Source organism: Ochotona curzoniae, unplaced genomic scaffold, assembly GCF_017591425.1.
Source record: "Ochotona curzoniae isolate NIBS_2020 unplaced genomic scaffold, NIBS_Ocur_1.0 contig_1, whole genome shotgun sequence".
Lineage (NCBI taxonomy): Eukaryota > Metazoa > Chordata > Mammalia > Lagomorpha > Ochotonidae > Ochotona > Ochotona curzoniae.
In genome coordinates, this window is record NW_024464918.1 from 11,053,097 (window position 1) to 11,074,264 (window position 21,168).

Sequence of the window (21,168 nt, forward strand, 5' to 3'; positions counted from 1 at the left end):
TTTATGTTCACCAAGCAGGTCTTGCATTAAATATGGTGACAGAACCCTAATCCAATAAGGGAATTGAGATAATTTTTTTTCTGTAGTATTAAAACTAAATAGCAAAGTTTTATTTGTGAAAGCGTTCTGATCAAGAGAGAACTGTGTCAGAAAGTATGAATATGGAAAAGTGATGATTACGTTTGATTTTTTTCCTGAAAATAATTGAAATATGACTTAAATATATAATAAATCTAAACATATTTCTGATAATATAGATAAGTTCTTGACTATATTTCAGTGAGCTTGGACTTCAGTGTATCTGAGTTCTACAAAATTGCAATGGCCTCAGTTATTTTTCAGTTCAAAGGGTTGTTTTAAAAATTCACTTGTAATCAAAATGTAAAGCAATCTAGACACAAAGTGCTCATTTTTTTGAGTTTTTCTTACAAATTTAAAATATGATTCTTTGAATGTTCCAGTTAAGGTTTAAACAGAACAATGCAACTTGGAGAAGTATTTGAAACAATTGAGAAATGGCCTAACCTGGCTATCAGATTTAATTCTTTCTAAAGGATTGTCTTTAAAGAAATTGATTGGATTTTTAAAAGATTTGCTTATTTATTTATTTGAAAGACAGAGTTACAGATAAAGGTGGAGATAGAGACTCATCGATCTTACATCTGCTGGATTGCTCACTCCCTTCAAGGCTGCAAAAGCTGGACCAAGCTGACGTGGGTAGCTTCTGCCAGGTGTCATAACCTCATGGATTGCAGGGACCCAAGCACTTGGAATACCTTTTGTTGCTTTTCCCAGGCCATTAGTAGGGAGCAGCTAGGACTCCAATGAGCATCCCAAAAGGAAGGTAGCAGCTTAAGCTGCATGACACCGGCCCTGAGAAAGTGATGTTTTAAGTATTTAATATAATCTGTTTTTTAAATGCTAAAAAAAAAATCAAATAAGGTTGGACTCAAATGTACATTTCAGGACCTTTGAAATTTCTTCTCCCCCCCCTTACATGTAACTTCAAATTGAACATATGGGTTTACCTAAAATGAGAAGGCTACCAAACATAGAAACAATCTTACTTATGTTGTTTGTGATAACCAGGGAATTCATTAAAACTTAATGATTGTCTGGGACTCTCTTGTTCAGGTTGTTATAACTGAAAGCTGCAGACCAACTAATGCATAAGGTACAGAAGTTTATTTGGCTCATGATTCTGAGGGCTCAGTTCTCCAGGAATGAGAGGCTGTATCCAGTAAAGTCATTCATGCTGATGGGGCTCTTTGCATTGCTTCAAGGTGACACAAGGCATCCATGATGAGACAGAAGCTGCTGGCTCAGGTCTCTGCTCATCCTCTTAGGAAGCCCTACATCCCATGGCTGCAGAGTCCCGTCCTCGGGGCTTCAGTTTAACCTTAATCACTTTGCAAGTGCTCCATTTCCAAACACTGTCATTGAATTAAGTGTTCATCCTCTTAATCTCTTTCAGTGGGGATGAAATTTCAACAAGGGTCTTGGTCGTTTTCAAAGCCATTAATAAAAAGAAACCCTGTGATGAGTGTATAACTAAAGCTCTTGGTATTACCATATTGTAACCCCAGTTTGTGAAAAAGTGAGAGCTATTCTTTATGGAATAGGGATGATTTATTTAATGATTCATTTGTTTAAGAACCAAAATATATATTGTGTGGGCTCTGTATTATTACTGCTGTCTAAAATTGGGGGTATAATATTAAGAAGGACAGCCATGATCTGTACCCTAATGAATTTATAACTTGGGGAGAGTAGAGGGGAAACTGCAGCCAATAAACAAATACAAGCCACATAAATTAGTAATAAATGCTATAACAGAAAACAATGCAGCAACAGGCATGGATAAAAATGGAGGGGTGTTAATCTAAAAAATTGCGACTAAGACTGCTTTGGAAAAGTGGCCCATAATGCAAAAAAGAAAGATAATAGGCAAGCAGAAAAGACTATAGTTCTTCAGGCTATGCTTCATCATCTTAATTTTCAAAATTAGTTTTTGAAATTTTCTTAATTTTTCCCTCATAAGCTCTGAATTAGCTTGATTTTAGCCATGCTGCCCTTTTTTAAAAAAAAATTACAGAAAGCCAGAGGCACAGTTTTCCACTAATACAAGTGTTTTCCCACTTGAAACACCCTTGGTTTGAGTGGCTTGTTTGGGGCAGGAAGCTTTGTTCGCTTGCTCTTCTAACACCGCAGGGGAACAAGTGCATAGGCAGGTAGCTGATGGCTGACCTTTCTAAGGCTCTACTGCTTCTTCTTTGTCCCAAACATAACTCCCATTAATTTTCTTTTTTCAGATTCTTTTTTTTTTCTGTGCAGTGAGGTTTTTATTTATTTTTAGATGTTATAATTCAAAATGCATAACATTACTATGTGAGCATTTTTTAAAGGCCATAATGAAAGAAGTGGATGTAAAATCCCCCCTTTCCACTCATTAGAGACAACTATTAATATTTTATACTACTCCCTGAAATTTATAATATTCATATGTTCAAGTTTATGCTAAATCTTATTCACTCCTGTGTATATATTCTAGCTATTTTCTTGAATTAGAATGCACTAGGTTGCATGAGTCATATTATTTTGCAGCAAAATCAACCACAGCATACATAGAGAAATCTAAAAATTAATTATTTCTTACTCATGTTGTCAGCTGTGATAAAATTTTCAACATGTTGTGATCACCTGATGTATCAAAGTCTTCTCTTTATGAATCCCAAGATCCAATGAGAGTTGGTGACTATCTACAATATATAGTTCTGCCCAGTATTTTAAAGGAAGATAACCAGAAGCAAATTACCGAACTATCATTCAGGCTTCCATCCAAATGCAGCAAGGGTAACATCCTCTCACCTTACATTTGACAAGTTACATGACTGATCCCTTTATCAGTGAGACAGGGAATTAAACTCTCCCAAAAAGGAAGCCTGAAAAGACTGCAGAAGGAGAAAACAGCTGTGACCAAGTCATTCAGTCTGCCACACTAGTAAATGTTTGCCCAGCAGTCATTAATTTTTGCTGTGTTTGATACCATTGTTGCAGCATTGTTACACATATCCATGTATGGGTCATTTCCAAAATTATTGCATTTTATGTTAGTGGCCCTTATCCAAATGCTCAGAACAATATATCTATCTGATTTTAGATTTTATTTTATTTTGTAATACTGGCCTGTATTATAATGAGACGTATAGGAATGAGACCCAATCATAAACATAAAGTTCATTTGTTTCCTAATAGGCTGAAGGTAATTTGATGCAGATGCGGAATCTTTTACCTGTGGCATCATGTATGTGCTCAAAAAGGTTTGAGTTTTGAGCATTTTTTTTTACATTATCTGATTATGATTGATCAAGCGCCAACAAAGATTGGTATTATGAAAAATGTAGGACAATGAAAGACCATTTTTTACTTGAAACTTAGCGTTCATAATTCTTTTTTTTTTCTTAACCTTTTCACATTCTCAACAAGTTAGTTCAGTATCTACCAAGTGCCAGGTGCTATTAAGTAAGTGAGTAAATAAAGCATTCTTAAGAGTAACTTCTTGTTGGAAAGGAGAAGAATTTTAAAACAAGTAATTCAAGTATGTCATTCAACAATATACACAATAGTGTTACAGATGAATATTTTGAGAAAGTATGACTGTGGCTGTGGATTCTCAAGTGAAGTTAGTAGTTGAATGAAATAAGGAAGCAATGATATCTGATGTTTGATGTGGCAGGTAAAACACCACTTAAGATACCAGCATTCCGCATAAGAGTGCCTGGGTTCATGTGCTGGCTTTGGTCGCAATGCCCGCTCCTGCTGATGTGTACTCTGGGAGGCCGCTGTGATACTTCAGGAGGGTTTGTTTCTAACGACCAAGTGTGAGACCCAGATTGAATTGACAGTTTCCAGTTTGGGCCTCCAACATCCCCAGGGTGTTGATGTTGTTTGAGGAATGAACCAGAGGGTGACAGGGCTCTTTATCAATCTTTTTTCCTTCTCTCATCCTGTTTTTCTAAGTAAGTGAGTGAAAGAATAAGTAAATAAATAAATATTTAAATGGAGCAAGACCAGGACTGTCTAGGAATCGCAAGTGTACATGTTTGTAAGTGTGAGCATGTAAGTGTAAGTGTGACCAGCAGTAGGTGTTTAAAGAAGAGTATGAAGCATGTGGAATGACCTAAAGGTGGAGTAGATAGAGTTTGCAACAAGAAAGACTAGACTGCAAAGTAATAATGGAGCTTCAAACAATGCTAAGAAATTGGAGTTTTGTTGTATGTAACTAAGGAAGCAATTTGAAGATTTGAGCAAATTATATATTCTATTCATGTAAATGTTGTAATTTTTTAAAATCACTTCAGTACACTGTTTTAGCTTGAAAATTATGTGCCCCTTTTGCATGAATTTACCTCCACTGGTCATATAGTTGTTCTTCTGCAGCAGCTGAAATAGACTTACAGATTGTGATGCTGTTAGCTAGTCCACTTCCTCTTTAGTGCTGATGGAATCCCACTGAGCTTGCAGCAGTTTTTGTCTTGTGTCAGTTGGTACGTACCATCGGTGATGGCAGCACAGATTTTTAAGTCCCTACCTTTCCTGTTTATGGACGCTGATGTTGTTAACCATTAGCGAGTTGTCAGTCAGCTCTGGATTTCCTGTAAGCAGCTTCACCACTCCTGATTCTCCTTGAAGTCTTTTACCTTAAAGTTATTGTCTCTAGTCACCTCTTCAGCAGTTACTACAGGCTGTGGCTCTCAGGCAAGCAGGCCCTGCTTTTGGCACTCTAGTTCCTTCTCAAGCCCCTCCGATGCTGATGATCTGATCCATATCTGACTTAAACAGAGAGTATTATTACTGCCGAGAAGTAGACAGTTGCAAATAACACTTATACTCTGTGGTGGGTTCTATTTCTTCACAGTACTACATTCCATGACAATTTATAACTACTAGATGAAACAAAGAACTTCTTAATCATTGAGAAATACCAACAGGCTGAAGGCCATTTCCATTTTGCATGACTACAGAGGAAATTTTTTCATATAAAAATGTCTCATTCAAACAGGACCAAAAAAAGTGGAAAAATGCTGATGTATTATATGTTAAAACAAACTGAAGCATTGAATGTTTTCTATTTCATTATATGAAAATTAAAGACATTAATTTTGTATATTCAGTATTGTTACTAAAATTTGGAGGTAATTTACATAGTGAATATATAGAGATTTCTTACTTTTTCCCCCTTTCAAATGTTTTGACTCATTCTCAAAGGAACTGTTCAACAAAGTGCAGGTTTTACTGTAAAAACAATTTCACAGCGACTAAGAATATACTGCTCAACATTTTAGCTAATAGTAATTTTATAAAACATTCTCAAATGCATAAAATTATTGCATATACAGATTTTACATTTCTAACTTAATTTTAGTTAATCTTATCTTAATCTTATTTTGCTATATTATTTTGGATTGGCAAATGAATATATTTTAGCAGGCGTATTTCATTGATGTTATGCTATTGACATAATGAGATTTATTTTGGCAATCTAGAGGGTTAGATGGATATTTTTAAAATGTGTCCAGATACAGATTATTTATAACTACTAATGCTGAAGCTCAATTTTAGAAAGGAATACAAAATTTATGAATCAAAAATATCAAAGTAACACATATGGAAAGATTTCTCATTTAACTAGTGAGAGAACCAGCAAAATGTTAAAACCAGTTCAAAGGTGAATCTGGAGAAGTGATGTGTGTTACTTGTAGGAATGTAAAAATGAATTTACCTACAGATTAAAAGCTGTTCAGTATCACATAGGACATAAAATATTGTATGCATTACCTGTCTTACAAGGCATGCATCATTTGAATCTCTATCAGATAGAAATCATTTGCATAGTTATGGAAAGAATAATTTGCATTTCAATCAGATACCTTCCAGTTAGCTTCTGCCACTAGAGAGATGCAAATAGCCTCCTCAGTAAAAGTCAAAGGTGTTCAATTTATACAATCAGAAACTCTCCAGGTAGTCAACAAGACAATGTGGAACACAACCTGGAAAGACCTCCAAATTTTCTTAAAAATACTAAATAAAAATTGCATTTAACCAGTGAGGAAACCAGTAAGCTGTCCTAAGTTTGAGATATCTTTTTCCCAGTACAGTTTAACTGCTTTCAAAGAGTGCATTAGAATGAACTAGTTTTTCATGTTTCCTTCTTATGTTAGAACAATAATAACACCCAAATACATGAAGAAGCAATTTATTTGCTTAGATTTATTTTTAAAACAAAGAGGAATTGTCAGGGTGGGGAGAGAGAGGGAATCTTCCATTCTCTTGGCTCATTCCGCAATGGTTACAGTAGCCAGGTCCAGACTGAAGCTAGGTACCAGGAATTTTATGCTGGTCTCCCACATGGTGCAGAGCTGCTTGTACCATTGTCTGCTGGCGTCCCAGGCACATTATCAGGAAGCTGTATTGGAAGTGGAATAGGTAGAATTTGAGACAGCGGTCTGATATGGTATGCCTGCATTGCAGGCAGGGGATTGATGCATTTAGTATAGAGCTGTCAACTAGAAAATGCTCCTTTATCGCAAAATAGAATGCAGTCTTGTCTTTGGCAAGTGGATGTAACTGCAAACCATCATGCTTGATAAAATAGGGTAGTTCTAAAAGGACAAATATCATGTTTTCCCTGATTTGCTGTAGCTAATATATGAATGTGAGTGAAACTGACATTTTGATATTTGATTATTTTTAATTTCCTTTGTCTATACACTTGAGTAACAGTGGTTTCTCTACTTAAAAAAAAAAGGCCATATTACTGCCAACAAATATCCAACCAATGGCTCCTAATTATGCTGGAATGTTTTGGTTAAAATTTTGCATTGAAAGTATCATATGCCTCAATATGTACAAAACACTTTATGATCTTCTAATAATCTCAATCAACTCATAGAAAGAGACTTCTGAAAGTTTAAGGAAAATGCATAAAATGACAAACAATGTATGTATATTTCAATGTTTTTGCATGAAAATAAACATAACCTAATTCTACTTTATGAACTTTTTGGAATACTTTTGTATTTATAGGATTTTTAAAAATCAAAGATGGATTCATGTATTTGCAAAACGGAGTTACAGAGAGAGGGAGTGAACATTCTGGTTCACTCGCCAGGTGGCTACAATGTCTAGCTCTGAGCCAGAACAAAACCGTGAGCCTAGAATTCCAGTACTGTTGCAGGTGTTTTGGGTGGGAGCCTAGCCTAATCTTGAACTTAACTAATATTCCAAAGTCAGTATATTTCCATGTACCTAATTGTTAGATTATCAGATCAATTATTGCTAGAATATTCTTTGTAGACTCTCTCTTCATATACACTTCTTAAAAATGAAAAACTGTATTTTCAATGAAAATAAAGGCTGCTCTCTATTGATATATAGTAATTTATCATTCCTGCTTCCTCTGTGTGGAATCGTATCTCTTTCTTATCTGAGCTTGAACTCTGCTTTTTGCCTCTTCTAAGTCTCAAGGGACACTGGCAACGCATGGTGAAACTGATATCAGTTCTAGCTACTCCATTTCAGATGCAGCACCCTACTAATGTGCCTGAGAAAGAAACAGAAGATGGCCCACGTCCTTGGGCCACTGTACGCACATGGGGGATCTGGATGAGGTCCCAGGGTCCTGGTTGGTCCTCACCCCACTCTGGGGGTTGTGATCAACTCTGGAGCAAACTATCAGTTGGAAGCAGCAGACATAAGTCTTTCTCTATCTCTTCCCCCTTTTCTCTCTCTCCATAATCCTGCCTTTCAAATAAATAAATAAAACCTTTTAAATATTAGTAAGCCTATGTTAGTTAGAACTTTGCATATTAGATTTTTACCTCTTTTCTACAGTGACTTTAAGATTTTGTTTTGTTTTGTTTGAACACCTATGCATTCTCATTTGCCTGTTCCCATCTGGAAAAAGAAAAAAAAAAAAAGAAGAAAAAAACAGCAAATATTGTGTGCTTACATGAAACACATGAAATATTTTTCGTTAGCCTCCATTTAGTCACTCAGCCATCCTTCTGGAATTTCTCAACTCCGGAGTGTTGTTCCCACAGTATTGCCTCATTCAGTTCTTCTACTCATTAACACCTGGCTATACTTTTCTAGCACAGAAACTCCCAATGAGGCATTTTATTTTCTTCTTTGACTTCTTCTCAGTGTTTCAGTCCTGACACAATAAGCCTACCTTCCTAGAAGAAATCATTTCTTGACCTTGGGAACATTATTCCTTTCAGTACTTCTTCCTCAGATCCTTGCCTGTATTTTCCAATGAAACTTTTGACTTTCCTACATTATCCTTAACTTTTAATATGCTTACTTCTCTTCTTATTCAAGTCTCTTTTTCTCTCTAAGCGAGTATTTATTTCCTCCAAGACTCCAACTAATACCTAAGCTGTTTACTCCAGTAAATGTCTTCTGTACCTAAGCTCTGTTCTAAGCTCCGCTTAGGTATGTCTAACCGAGTTTGTGATTCAAACTGAAAATGTCAGCAATGCAATTTACTGTTTCTTCTGTTTCCTTCTTGTTATTTTTACTCCTGATTAATGACATTATCTCTTTAAATTTATGCAAGAGACATTAGTGTCATGTTTGACTTCTGCCTTGTTCACATTTCCCAAGGTAATCAGTTATAAAGCATATTGATTAGCTCAGTTAATGTTATCCTTAGTGTAACTACATCTGCATTCAAACTGTAATCTCTTACTTTAACTGTTGAAATATTAAAATATATGGCAACAGACATATCTTTAGCTGTATTAGGCAATCAGTTACTCATCAACTATGTTTGTATTTTGTGCTCCAGACTCTGTCATGACCCTAATATAACCTGTTCTCAAAATATAAATCATTGTGTCCAACACATATTATTTTCAAAGGTTGACTTTATACACACACACACATATATATATAAATATATACACACAAATATATATATATATATATATATATTCCATATATGCAATCTGTACGGGATGTGGGCATCAGAAAAGGCATATTATTGTTTACCTTACTTATAAAAATTATCTTGTATCTCAAGGTTTAGTAAGCAAGTAATGAACTGTGTAGGTTTGTAACTTTTTTGTGTGTTTTTATCTGTCTATATATCACTGTATATATACCACATCTTTATACATATATAATACATTTTTCTGTATTACAATTCTTCATGTAGAAAAATGTTACATGTGGCAACTTCAAAGATGGATTACTCAAAAATCAAGAGAATATTTAACAGTACTCATGAGCAATGAGGCATGGATGATAAAAGTGAAAGTCTTTTTAGTTAGCAATTGATTATTCTATCTTAGGCAACTTCAAACACCACATACGATCATTTGAACATTACCTTCATCTCCTATTATTTCTCAATATAGCTAAAAGAAAATTTAGTTTTCTTGGCATCCTGTAATAGGAAAACATGTTGTATATTATTTTTGTTCATCTAACAATATTCCTGAATGAATAAATCAGCAAATTTAAATACGTTCTAATTGTAGAGCCTTACTGATAATTCTTTTTTTTTTTTTTGACAATTTCTTTCTTTTCTAAAAGTTTTTTTTTAAAGAATTATTTATTTTTATTGGAAAGTCAGATATACAGAGAGGAGGAGAGACAGAGAGGAAGATCTTCTGTCTGATGATTCACTAACCCAGTGAGTGCAATGGCCGGTGCTATGCCGATCTGAAACCAGGATTCTGAGTCTCCCACACGGGTGCAGGGTCCCAAAGCTTTGGGCCGTCCTTGACTGCTTTCCCAGGCCACAAGCAGGGAGTTGGATGGGAAGCAGGGCTGCTGGGATTAGAACCTGTGTGCTTAGGGGATCCTGGCATGTGCAAGGTAAGGACTTTAGCCGCTAGGCTATTGCACCAGGCCCTCAAGTCAATATTTTTAAAAAACAAGTGCATATTGCTGGTTATACAGCCTGCCCCTCCCCCCCCCCCAAAAAAATAGAAGTTAACAATAAAGATTTCTGCCAAAGGAGAAAATTGAATAATATTATTTAAGGACTTCTAATCTCCCTAATAACCAATATTCATGCTTAGACTAAACTTGGGGTTGGGGGATTCAATTTTGAAGTTAATATTATCTTTCCCTCATATCAGATATATTATTTAGGAATTTATAAACATTATCAAATATAAATAAATTTATGTAATTACATTTAGGCTTGGGTGTTTTGTAAGGCAATCTTTGAAAAAATGTCTCTTCAAATTACGTATGTTAATAATATTTTATTATTATTGTATCGATCTGTAGAGAACAGGTCCCATGCGTTGCAGCTCCCAGAAGACAACAGCACTTCCCTTGTCTCCTGCCTCCCTCCCCACACCCCTCCCTCCCTGCCCCTCTTCAGCAATGTTTTATGTATTCATAGTTTTAAGGTACTCTGTATTCACGGATGTGTCACTAATCATCAGTTCAACTAGTACACTGGTGAAAGAATGCAAAATCTATAATGCCACTGGAGTATTAGCATGAGCTAAAAGTGATGAATGGTTCCAAGGGACCATGTTGTCCTTATCCCCTATTGTGTGATCTCTACTGGCCAGCCCACACAGAGAGAATACTTGTCTATTTCAGGATGTCTATTTGAGGAAGTCAAATTTCTTATTTTCCTCTGTTGCTTGTACTTTTGGGTTATCTAAAATATTACCTAATTCAAAGGTGTATATTTATGACTATGATTTTTTTTTCTAAGAATTTTTCATAGCATTGCCCCCACGGTTATGTTTTACTCCATTTGAATTCATTGTGGTATTTGATGTGATGTAGGAATCCAGCTTCCTTCTTTTCTGTGGGTGTCCAGTTGTGCCGGTATCGTTCATTGAAAAGACTGAATTCTGTAGGACTGGGCATGAGGTTGGATACCCTGGCCTCTGTGACCTTGCACTTCTGCTTCTTTACTTGTAAAGTGAACAAAACAATTCTTCCTTTACAGAATTAGCACGCACATGCTGTATTTAGTACTGTCCAAGAATGATATCTTAGAGTCTGAGCATTTCTCAAAGACATCAGAAAGAAACTGCGATATTCATGCTTTATGGTTAAAAAAAAGCTTCTTATTGTGACTCATAAATATATCCTTTCACTGTCAGATGTGTAACTGTTCATTGTTTGCTGTGGCCTACAGCTTGAAGAAGCTCTGCTTTTATCTGTGGCATGAGGTTTGTGAAGTTGTAAATGATAGTATCCAAGGATGACACGGAATGAAGACAGAAACATATAGGCGTTAGAAATCCTCATGATTTGGCCAGGTGCAAGGGTTCAATTGGCTAATCCTCTCCCTCCAAGCACCAGGATTCCATATGTGTACCAGTTTATGTTCCAGTTGTTCAACTTCCCATCCAGTTCCCTGTGTGTGGCCTGGGAAAACAGTCAAGGATGGCCCAAAGCCTTGGGACCCTGCACCTTTGTGGGAAACCTGGAGGAAGCTGTTGGCTCATGGCTCCTTCCTTGGGGTCAGCTCAGCTCCAGCCATTGAGGCCACTTGGGGAGTGAACTCTTTCTTTTCCTTCTCTCTGTAAATCTGGCTCTCCGATAAAAATCGATAATTAAAAAAAATAAATCCTTATGATTTGCTGTCCTTTGTTTTGATAGGGTTTTTAAATTTTATTAAACCAGCTATTTCATTATTTATATAAGGTGAACAAAGTTCATGTGTTTCTAAATATGTACAGATTTAAGAACATAGTATTTCCCACTCTACTCTCTCTCCTGCCCATGCTACATGCCTTTTTTTCTTATTCTTTTAATTTTTACAATGATACAGTTTTAGTTTATTTTATAAACCCATGTGTAACCCATGCACTAAATAAAGAATTCAGTAAGTACAGGCCACTGACTGTTTTGATTTTAGTATTTCAGCAAGGAAAATGTTAACAGCCACAGCAGGCAAGAATTGTGAATAGGACAAAATATTCTCAGTATTATATATTAGGAGTTTGTTGTGATATTTTTACCCGTTCTTAGTGCACTGAAATTCCACTGAAATTATTTTATCACCTGGTAAGTAGTTTTTGTGAAAAGTAGCCCTCTTCTACGACTAGTCACCAGCTCCACATTTGTTATCCTGCTACCTTCTCCTTGGAATGGCTCCGAATTGGCATTGTCTAAGGTAGAAGAATTATTCACTCCAAACAGAATATTATGTTAAACACGAATCAGTACTCCAGATTCATTGCTTGTAATTCAGTAGATGGCAGTCTTTCCATTTTGATTTCAATCCAGGACCTGAAACAGACAATCTTAGAGTAGGCAGGACACGGATAATGTAGCCATGGTTGTGTGCTCTGGAAATATTAAAAAGTCTTTCTCCTTGCCTAAAAGTAAGCTTATGAAGAGATTTATACATTGCCTAAAGTTATTTGTTATTACTGTTAGAGTAATGATGTCTTTCAAGATGATTCATCATAGCCAATCAAATGGCTTCGTAATAGGAAAGAACATGATGTGTGTGTGTGTGTTTGTGGAGATGGAGCTTTTAGCATCTACGAAATAGAAAAACACTGAGCATTTGAAATTCAGAGCCTTAGCTGTGTGGTGCTTAGATCAGCAGGGGATGGTGGAATTGGGGAGAGGTAAGGATCCTCATTTTTCTCTCATTTATATCTGACCAAAAAAAATATACCTACTTTTAGGAAAGAATGAGTGTTTCATCAAAGTGTGTGCTTAGTAGGTACTTAAAAATCTTTTTTACCCTTTGTTTTACTTGATTTGGAAGCCAGAAAGAGAGTGAGGCTGAGAAGGATAAGGAGTAAGGGGGTGGTGGAGAAAGAGTCAGAGAAAAGAGAGAGAAAGACAGTGAGAGACAAAGGGATCCACTGGTTCACTTTCCAAATGCCTGCAACAGCCATTGCTTGACCAGACTGAAACTAGAGTAAAAACTGAATCTGAGTCTCCTTCATGAATAGCAGGAACCCAGGTATAAAATCCATCACAGGGTGCACATTGTTATGAAACTACATGGATTGTGGAGAGGAAGAACTCCAAAGAGGCACTTTGGTATGAGGTGTGGACACGGCACATGGTATCTTCTTAGCTACAACAAGTATTTCCCCTCAAACAGAGATAACCACCCACCCTGCTAATATTGGATCTTATTTATTCAATGCCACTTCCTCTGGAGACATCCTAATTAAAAAGAAAAGAAATAGCCTCTTATCAACTATCCGTTAGTCAGTCAAATTGATGCATGTGGAAGATGATCAGATATCATGTCACAGCTGAAAGTGAAGAGACGTGATTGCTTTGTGCCTTTTCACTTCTGTAGGTGGTTAGCAAGACAAGCAAGACAGAGCATCCTCCTCAGCCTTGTGCAGTCTTTCTGAAACTGAAACAATGCCTTGGCTTCTGTAAATGGTGTGAAGAACTGAGTGTTAAGGCTTATCAATTATTCAGACCCTTTCTTACTGTAAGGTTAGCATATTTTGAAACAATCTCAAATTTACCATAAAGTTCAAGTAACTTTTTGTTCCTATGGCATTTGAAAGGCTCTCCCAACTACCTAATTATTTTTTTCGTGTGTTTACATTTATTGCTTAATTAATTGCTTAAGAAATTTTGTGTTACCTACAGGTTAATTTATTTTTTTAATCTTTTTGAAACACCCAGAATGCTGGCTAAGATGTAAGATATTCCTCATTCTATTACATTGTATTATTGCAATAAACTGTCATAGTAAGAAAATGAACCAGATTCACTACCATCAAAGTTTTTGTTTTTAAATATGGATTTTTAATTTTATTTGAAAGGCAGATTTACAGAATGAAGGAGAGACAGAAATAAAGAGTGAGAGAGAGATCCGTTATCTGCTGATTCACTTCCCAAATGGCTCCCAGGCCATAGCTGAGCCGATCTGAAGCCAGGAACTTCTGGGTGTCCTTTGTGGGTGCAGAGGTGCAAGGACTTACTCCATCCTCTTGTGCTTTCCCAGGTCATAAGCTGGAAGCTGGATTGGAATTAGAGTAGCCAGGACACATACCGGTGCTCATATGGGATGCTGGCGCTACAGGCAGAGAATCAGCTGGCTTTGCCACCATGTCTTGTTATACCACTTCACTTAATAATTTCCTTTATAACAAAAGGACCCAGATCAGCATTTTTCATTGTGTTTTCTTGTCTGTCCTTTAGGTTGGAACAGATCCTTCAGGTTTCTTGTGTTTGCGTCCTTGACACTTTTAATGAGAGAAGCTTTTTTTCCCCCCCAAATGTCCTTGAATATATATTTGGCTTTTGCTTACTCACGATTATAACAGAGCCTGCTTTTTTAGTAGAAATATTGCGAAAACAATGACTTGTCCTTCTTGATGTGTCCTATTAGCTATATACAATTTTCATCTGCTGTCACACTAGTGATGTTTACTTTAATCATTAAATTAAATTGGGATATGAAAAATCACTGTTTTCTTCTTTATAATTAATAAGTACTTTGTGGGATCTTATAATCTATTTGAACACACAGCACACACAAGGGATCTTTAAAGAGTTAATGGAAAACATCTATTGTGAAAAACTGTAAATGGATTCCTTTTTTTGTTCAAAATGTACTTGTTTTAGTTCCATTTCCAGGAATGTTTTGAAGTCACCTTGTATTTGTATTTGTGTTTATATTAAGTTAAGGTTGAATTCATCCAAATGCTATGTCACTAGGGGTTACATGGATTATTCTGGTCTCTTCCCCTTTTTATCTGTAACTTTTGGTACCAACAATGAGACACCTGCATCTCTGTCATTTATTTATTTATTCAATTCTGATAGATGCTGTGGTTTTAGAATTGTTAACCCGTGTCTCAGTGTGGAACAATAGCAGTTACGATACAGTGCTTATGTACTCTTTGCTGTCCTGTAGCGAATGCCTTGGTGCACAGAGACGATAATAACACGCCTGGACTCCTGGCTGGTGGTCAATAGTCAAAGTTTATTAATAATACCAGACTTTTAAAAGGTTGTCACCCAGACATCCAGGGAGCAGGGGCTTGAGCCATCTCCATTTCTACAGTAAGGGACAGTCTCCCAATACACAGCTTGTTTACCTAGCAGGTCCTTTATCTAAGCCTGTGAACCAGGAGGTCTCATGTTCATTCATCAATGTATCACCTGCTCCTGGTGCCTTCAAGAGGAATTGCTGCTGGCTCTGGTTTTGTATGGTAAAAGATTCACAGTGTCCTTCTACAATGTACAATTCCCGTTCTGTTGTGTTTTACAATATCCGCTGTTTCCCAGGTTGCTTAGGGCAGCATTTGCTCAGATATGTCTTTTGGGGCAGTTTTGTCATGCATTTGTATCATGGTTAGGTGCTTCTTCCCATGTCTGCATTCTCTCGTGACATCCTTAACCCGCTAACTGATTTTTAAATGTTGTCGATATTAAGGTTTATTCTGTGTGGTGTAATATTCTGTGGCTAATAACAAATGTGTAGTACCATGTTTCTAAGCATATGTCACTGTATCGCCATATAGTTTAGGTGTTCTAAAATATCTTGTGTACCTCACAATTTCAAACCCTTACTAACCAATAACCTCTATTTCTCTATATCATCTCTAGAATTTTGCATTTTACAGAAAATGATATAAACAAATAAGTTTCTGTGAAAAAACATGAAGTTTCTGTTTCCAGGTGAGGATTTCTTAATTATTAGCAGGAGATATCCAGCTTCACAGAACAAAGAAAGCAAAATGAAATTTTTGAGATAGGAGTTTTGTTTCTTAATCATTTTCTTCCAGGAACTTAGAAGAATATATGATATGTGCATTTTTATTGAAATGAGTGGATGGGAAGTTCTTTCAAAAACCAAAACCATGTTGGAGAGAGTAAGCTATCATAAATGCCAAAATGTAAACATGCCTACAATTTTAAATGCCCTTTACTCGTATTGTTAAAAAGAGAGAAGGAAAATGAAATAATGTTTCATTTTATTCAACTAGTGGATTCTCTAGAGGACCTAATCACTTTAGAGAAAGTATTCTCAAAATGCTATTTCAATGACTGGCCCTAGTTATATATGGCATATTGTTTTGAGATGCTTTTATAAAATTCTGGGAAACAGAGAGGCTAAGTATCTGAATTCTTTAAAATTTTTTTTTTACCATTTTTTTTTTAAAAAGATGTATTTATTTTTGTTGGAAAGGCAGATATACAAAGAGGAGGAGAGACAGAGAAGTAGATCTTCCATCCACTGATTTACGCCCCAAGCAGCCACAGTGGCTGAAGCTGAGCCAATCTGAAGCCAGGAGCCCAGAACTTCTTCTGAGTCTCCCACACGGGTGCAGGGTCCCAAGGCTCTGGGCCGTCCTTGACTGCTTTCCCAGGCTACAAGCAGGAGCTGGATAGGACGCAGGGCTGCCAGGATTAGAACAGGCACCCATATGGGATCCCAGCACATTCAAGGCAAGGACTTTAGCTGCTAGGTCACCACACTGGGCCTTTACCATTGTTATTAATGATGCTGTTTTTTAGACACCATCATTCTTCACCACCATTCCCCTCCAAGCCTCCTCCAACTCTTTTCCCACATATTGTTAAAATAGAATAGCACTTCAACAATAGTCACAAGGCCAACGTTCTGTGATTTAATTGTATCATGGCATTGTAGGAATAGACAATGGTGGACAGTCTAGTACCCTGTTGTCAAGGTACAGTTTCACTGAGAGTCCTCATTTTGTTTGGGAGTAGGGATGCATACTGCAACATATATTTACTTCCCAGTGTGCTAGTCATCTAGATGAATATATATACCAAGATCAGAAAGGGCATATGATATTTGTCCTTTGGAGCTTGGTTTATCTTGCTGGGCACAGTGGGCTGTAGTTGGGACCATTTGCAAATGATAGAATCTCATTCTTTTTTAATGGCGGAGTAGTATTCCATGGAATAGATTTATCAGTTTCCTTATCCATTCCTCTTTTGACAGCCATCTGGGTTGTTCCATGTCTTTCTTATTGTGAATTGTGTTGTGATAGATATAGGGTTGCAGGTCACTTTCTCATATGCAAATTTTACCCCCTTTGCATATATTCCTAACAGTGGGATAGCTGGGTCACATTAAATATCTGAACTTTGAAAGAGGATTATGAATATTGAATCCAGGTCATGTCATTCATTACGTTTTAAGCTTCTAATAGCTGTTCACCTGATTTTCTCTGATTATGAAAATATTTTTGGTCAAATGTTTTCAAACTTTCAGTGATTAAGAATGTCATGATTCGGGCCCGGCGCAGCGGCGCAAGTGGTTAAAGGTCCTCGCCTTGCACGCCCGGGATCCCATATGGGCGCCGGTTCTAATCCCGGCAGCCCCACTTCCCTTCCAGCTCCCTGCTTGTGGCCTGGGAAAGCAGTCGAGGACGGCCCAAAGCTTTGGGACCCTGCACCCGCGTGGGAGACCCGGAAGAGGCTCCTGGCTTCGGATTGGCATAGTATCGGCCCGTTGCGCTCACTTGGGGAGTGAATCATCGGATGGAAGATCTTCCTCTCTGTCTCTCCTCTCTGTATATCCGCCTTTCCAATGAAAAATAATAAAAACAAATCTTTAAAAAAAAAAAAAAAGAATGTCATGATTCTTCTCTCAGGTTGGATTGATGGTCAGCACAGTTTCTCTGACTTTTGTGAAACTTCTCCAAATCAAAATTTTTAAAAAATGAATACTAAAAATCTGCATTGGTCAGCTCTACATCACTATAACCCCATGCCCGACATGGAGGGTCATGATTCAAGATTTGGAAGATACTCTGAGATCGTTTACTCTGAGATCACAGATGCCTGTGTTTAGATGGGGCCACATTCTTGTGATATTTACAGTGGAGCCACCATTGATGTAGTCAGCTTCATTCATGGTTTTAAATTATCTCGCAGAAGTTAGTTTGTGATTTTAAAAATTGCTGTATTGTGGGTGATAAACCCATGTTTGAACAAATCACTGTTGTTGAAGCAATAAAATATCTGAGTAGTTTCATCAGGACGCATGACTTTCTGAGTCAGGGGCACTCAGTAGTATCGAATCAACAAGTTTGGAGTGACGACACAGAGATTGTTTTAACAGGGTCTGAAATTTAAGGATGTTCTATTTATAGGAATGATTAAGAGGGGGAGGAGCAGTAAATTCAGTACATTTATGACCCACTGTTTGTTCCTCATTGTATCATATGCATCTACTCCACTAATGTTCCTGTTAGATGTACTAGAATCCTAACATTTATTTCATCTTGTTCAAGAAAGATTGAGTTGGCTTCAGAATAATTGCTCATGATTCGTATTAGTTCCTAAGCCCAGTAAGACGAACGAGTCTTACAGTGTAACTATGGCATGGGAACACTAATAATCTCAAATACGATGTGGAACTGAGCTTTTCATAGAATTGCTAAATGTTTCAAATATTTTAAAAACAAATTCTTTCCCACTAACTGAGAAATTGTTAGTTAACTGAAAACAGTATAGTTAGGATTGCTCTTTTTGTTGTAATTCACTTTAAGTGATGATACACATTGTTACTCAAAATTCACAACACTGAAAATAAGTTAAAACAGAATAAATGAATAAATGTACATTCCATAATTATTTGCTGTCAACTGTGAAATAAAACTGAATCTGAAGTTTATCCCTGAGTTGTTTCAATGAAATCTTTAATACAAATAAAATAACATCCATAGAAGCTGTTGCATTGCTCATTTGAGCAATAGCATGTATAATTTGTTTCCCTGCCAACTGTATTTTGTTTGGTTAAATCTTCCAGGGAAATAACTGAATAAAATATTTTTTTTCAAGGAGAGGTGTATTTAAAAGATGGTGAGGCTTCTTTAACATCTGACTTTAGATGTTTTTCTTCTGTAAGATTCATAGCCTAACTACACAATTGCCTTATTTATATAATCCCAAAATGTGAGAGGAGTTTGATAAGTATGTGCCAGGGCCTAGCGCGGTAACCTAATGACTAAAATTCTCACCTTGCACATGCAGGGATCCCACATGGGCACCAGTTTTAATCCCAACAGCTTCCCATCCAGCTCCCACTTATGGCCTGGGAAAGCAGTCAAGGACGGCCCAAAGCCATGTGGGAACCCTGCACTGGTGTGGAAGACTCAGAAAAGACTACTGGCTTCATATCGGCTCAGCTCCAGCCACTGAGGCTGCTTGGGGAGTGAGTCAGTGGTTGGAAGATCTGATTCTCTGTCTGTTCTGCTCTCCATATATCTCCCTTTTCATTAAAAATAATAACTCTTTAAAAAGAAGAGTATGTGCCAAGCTTTGATAATAGAGGAGGCTCAGTGTTGCTGTATTGTACCTCCTACTTGAACTAGATATACTGCATATCTATAAGAATTTATGTTTTTGAAATGGAATAGGTGGGTTTAAATTTTGCACCAGTTTTCTTACAATCTGATTGTCAATTCCTGCTTTATTTAACTCCTTTACTTAGACCCTTCAGGCTTCCGTAACCCGGCTCCACATACCTTCTATTTACTTTGTGTTGAAATTATACCATATTATTTTTACTTCTTTGCATGCCTCCTGATTTCATTTCCCTCTGTGTATTTTCCCAGTGATTCCTTCTGCCGAGATTCCTTTCCTTTGCTCCTTTTAAACTAGTGTGATGAGGACTCTGCTCAGCCTCATTTCCATACTCTCCCTCTGTCAGGCAAGGGAGCAGATGTCATCCTCAGATTTACAACTTTGCATTGGAAGATATAAAGTGATTTTTGCTTCACCCAATGTGGACAATTCTTTGATTGCCTCTGCTTGAGTTGCTGTTGTTTCCAAGACAGATAACGTTGCTTTCATTGGCCAGTCTAAGATGTGAAGTCTCCTTTTGAATGGAGAAAGTATGGCCCCCTAATAGCACAGCGTGTGGAAATGAAAGAGAGAAGAGCTTGATTCTACTCTCAAAGATTGTCTGCCAGCACTTATGGTGTTTGATTATTCTAAAAATATTTCTTGAGATGGTGTTTCAAAAAATAAGTTCTAAGGACTATAGCTAATTGACATGAAGTGTTTTGCCCACAATGTAGCACCGAGAAACCCTTCAAATAAAGGATAACTGTTGATATCAAGCATTAATTAACTCATGGCTAATAATTGAATAATTTATATTGAAATGTTTTTGAAGGAAAGACTTACTTCTAAACTCTTGACATATATAGGTAAAATAATATTTCTACTGTTCTGTTTATTGTTCATTTTTATTTTGCTGGGAGCATTAAGGCTACAGTAATAAAGAAACACAATTTCAAAGCTTATCTTGTTTTACCAGAAGACTTGTATGCATTTCTTCTTCTTTTTAAACTCCAAGCGGTGGAAGAATGCGGCCTCTGAGTATTTTGGTGTAAAACGGTTCTCAAAAAAACTCTTCTGCCTTTAAAGAAATCTCCCCTTTAGTATCCTTACATGAATTTAATTTTCTAAAGTTCCAGTGAAAGGGCATGTGGCTAAAAGTCAAGATGTCACTCAATTGTGTAACAGCATAATGTAAAGACATTCCTCTGAAGGGGCTGCTTTTATACCACTGCTGTCTTTAATTTGATAGAGAATCAATGCCCCAGATGTGAGCAAGAATCTAACAGACTTGCTGTTCTCAGGGAAATGCAAATTGTTGAGGAAAGTAGAGATCTAGGGTCTGGTTCAGCCTGTGCTTGGCTTAGCAAATAAACAGTCCGTTATTTGGGAGAGCTTGACTTTAAAAAAAGCTACAGCTTCGGTAGGTTGTTTTGAGCTAGATATCTGATCAGTAGCGTTCACATAAGTTTTCTTCTATTTAAAGATTTTTATTTGTTTATTTGAAAGAGAGAGAGGCTTATGATCTGGTTCACCCTCCAAATGGCTCCAACAGCCACGGTTGGCTAACCCAAATCAAGGATCCAGGAGCCTCTTCATGATCTCCCACATTTAAGCATTTCTTGCTGCTTTTTCCCAGAACAATTAGCAGGAATCTGGCTGAGGAGTGGAACAGCTGTGACACAAACCAGCAACCCATGAGATGCCTACAGCGAAGATGGCCTATGCTGTGCTGTAATGCCAGCCTCAGGGTTTGCATTTCTAAAGTGAAGTAATTTACTGATTGGCTGTTCAAAGGAAAAAAAAAATCCTGTGAAATACATGGTCTGATTTCTCTTTGGAGGGCTTTAGGAAACTGTG